General features: G+C 42.5%; 1 pseudogene; it reads right to left on the reverse strand.

Moving 5' to 3' along the window:
* Positions 1–667: 667 nt before the first annotated feature.
* Positions 668–1,613, reverse strand: LOC129676796 (Y-box-binding protein 1-like; annotated as a pseudogene).
* Between the last annotated feature and the right edge of the window lie 1,836 nt (positions 1,614–3,449).

Raw genomic sequence — 3,449 nt, forward strand, 5'->3', positions numbered from 1 at the left:
AAAAATGAAGTTCTTCTCAACGGTAGGTTCTTTGACCTCCCCACCCCCACCCCCCAAGAAGCAGTCCTGCTAGGTCACAGAGGAGGACTTTGCAGCCAGTCCTGAAGATACCTGATAAAACAGGGTCAGATGAAAGGGGAGGAGGTCCTCCCATATCAGTGGAGTTGGAAAGGGGCAGGGAGGAGATGAAGGAGAGAGGGTGGGATCGGGAGGGGATGAGGGAGTGAGATACAGCTGGTATACAGAGTTAAAAAAATGTAACTAATAAGACAAATAAAAAATAAAACTTCATTTGTGTTAATAAAAAAAATAAAACAAAATAAAAATGAAGTTCTTAAAAATTTCAACTTTACCAGATATGAAACAATTTAAAAACCATTAAAGGTGTATTGAGAAAAACCAGGCCTTTTTTTTTTTTTTTTTTTTTTCTTAAAAAAAAAAAAAACATTTGTCACTACTAAAAAGAGACATCTTTAGGTAAACATAATAAAAACCCCATGCTGCATAGATAATGTAGATAGTTCTCGTGTACCTAGTCAATGGGCAAAAAGCAAGCGCTGAGGTCTTCAGCTCCAATCTTTATTCATTTCTTATTGCTGGAATTTCATATTCGTTTCTTCTTGTTGGATGACCAAGCCGGATGGCGGTAGAGATGGTAATCTGGCATTTACTCAGCCCTGCCCTGCTCAGCCTCAGGAGCAGGTGAATTCTCAGCTGGTGAATCGGCTGCTTTTGTCTCTTTGCCATCTTGTGGTTTAGGGTTCTCTGGGCGTCTGTGTCGGTAATTGAAGTTGGAGCGATACTGTCGTTGAGGTGGCTGCTGACCTTGGGTCTCATCTCCTTGATTTTCCTTGTCCTCTTCATTGCCATCCTCTCTGGGCTGTCTTTGGCGAGGAGGGCCCCTGTGGAATCGTGGTCTGTAACCCCGACACACATGTTCTGTCTCACTGGTCTGCCTTGCTCTCCTGGACCCTGGTTGTCAGCACCCTCCATCATTTCTCCTTGCACAGGAGGGTTGGAATACTGTGGTGACGCCCATAGGGTCTCCGCATGTAGTAAGGTGGGAACCTTCGCCTGCCATAGGGCCGCCGCTGTTGGGCCTGGCCTTCAGGAGCGCCTTCTGATCCCTCATCCTTTACCCCACTCTCACTGTTCTGGTAATTGCGTGGAGGCCCACTGTGACGTGGATAGCGTCTATAATGGTCTGCTGTGTATTTACTGCCTTGAACTGGAACTCCTCCAGGACCTGTAACATTTGCTGCCTCCGCACCCTTTTCTCCTTCAACATCATCAAACTCCACAGTCTCTCCATCTCCTACACTGTGGAGGTACTTCCTGGGGTTATTCTTCTTTATGGCAGTCTGGTGTACAAATACGTCTTCCTTGGTGTCATTCCTGTTGATGAAACCGTATTGGTTCCTTACATTGAACCATTTTACTGTTCCCAAAACCTTCGTTGCGATGACCTTCTTATCCCCGCTGGTGGCGGGCGCCGCCGATGTGAGGCTACCCTGGTCGCCACTCCCCGCGCCGCTGCCAGTGGAGCCAGGCTTGGTGTAGGCGGCTGCGGAGGCGGCGGCGGGCAGCTGCTGGGTCTCGGCCTTGCTGCTCATAGTTGCGGTGACGGTGACGACGTGACTGGGGCCAGCGGCGACAGCTGTGGCTCTTCCCTGGGTGTGATGGTGACCAGGCCAGCAGAGGTGGGATTCTCAGGGCTCTCCGCTCTCCACTCCTGCTACCGATCGAACTCAATAGTTGTTTTAAAATGGTCCTATGGGGGGATACACAATGAATAAAGTGTAATTAATAAAAGTTAAAAAAAAATGGTCCTGGATACAGATTTTTGAGGAAAGAGTTATACAAAGGCCAGCTATGAGGGTAGATCAACTGGGCTACTTGTCTTGACTTTTTTGGTGTCTGGTCCTTTTGTTCTGCAAAATATTAACATTTCAATGGTATCATACATTTTGTATTAATATATAAATGGGGCCTAGAACTGTAGCTCAGTTGGTAGAGTGCTTGCTTACCATGCTGGAGGCCCTGAGTTCAAACAAACAAACAACAACAAGAAAACGGTGTTGATGCTGGGCCTGGCAGCACAGGCCTTTAATTCCAGGGCTACACGAGAACACCTGTCTCAAATTAAAAAAAAAAAAATCTATCTATCTATCTATCTATCTATCTATCTATCTATCTATCTATCTATCTATCTATCTGAATGGGCTGTGCACTTAGTACAGTTAAAGATGATTCTCTGTAAAACAAATTTTTATCTATGCCATTTAAAAGAATGGCCATCCTGAGGAATTTGTAGCCAAAGGTCTATTGGTCACGCATAGCTGAAGTCCTGACTAGAGACATTTTCATGCCACAGTCAGGCTCATGATTCCATGTGGCAAGATCAGCAAATTGTTATACATCCTGGTTGGTCTTATTCATTCTTTCTGTCTGCAGCCAAGATCTTCAGGTCAAATCTGATCTCCATCAGTTTGGGTGGAATACATAGCTTATTGCTTCCTGTTGAGACAAGAGTATATTCTCCTCAGCAAAGTAACACATTTCCTGTCTTCAATTTGAAATTAGCTAATCTAATCCAGCAGTCCTTTCTAAAATCCAGGATATTTTAGCAGGTGTACGACTTATCTCATTCAAAAAAATTCAACCAATAAATCATTATTTACTCTGTTTTAGGGAGATATTATATTCCCCTTCTGTTTTACGACCATCTTTTAAAAATTATAGTTAGATCTTTACGTAATTGTTTGACCTATAGGATTATATCTGTAACAGGTTTTATGTTATAATGTCTAAAAAACTGTTGAATTCCAATGGATATACATGCTGAAGCTCCATCAGCCCCAATTAGCAAAAGCATCTCCAAGACAGTCACCATTCCTAGCAAATGTATAACCTTAGAATCATGCTCTCCAGAATTTAAGACAAAAGCTCATTTGAATTCTGAATATGAATGTATGGCATGGTGCATATATTTCAGTTCTCCAAACTCTGCAAATGGAACACATAAGCCACTGTATGACCTTGTTCCAAGACAACACCTAACAGGATCTGTATTTCTATTTTAGCATATAGACTTTCATCCAGTAATTGAACCTTGACAACATACATACAATATCCAGTCTGACCATGTTGTTCTATAGCTGAAGCTTTTGTATGCAGTATCTCAGTGGGCTGCCATTCTGCAATCTCTTCAAGGCTTTGTGGATTTTCCTCATCTGGAACTACCTCTTTTGGTATTACTGTAAGTTCCAGATTGAACTTAATTTCTCTAAAGGCTCTGTATTTTGATTCAAAAATTCCTTCAACCTCTGTTCTATGGCCTTTAATTTAGCATCTAATTCATCCATATTTTCTTTCTTCAAGTCTGTCTTATCCTGATCCCAAAGAGGATATACAAAACTGAAATCATCACTGAAAAAAAATATTTGTAT

The sequence above is a fragment of the Psammomys obesus genome, unplaced genomic scaffold (genome assembly GCF_907164565.1).
Source record: "Psammomys obesus unplaced genomic scaffold, mPsaObe1.curated_primary_1811, whole genome shotgun sequence".
NCBI classification, from domain to species: Eukaryota; Metazoa; Chordata; class Mammalia; order Rodentia; family Muridae; genus Psammomys; species Psammomys obesus.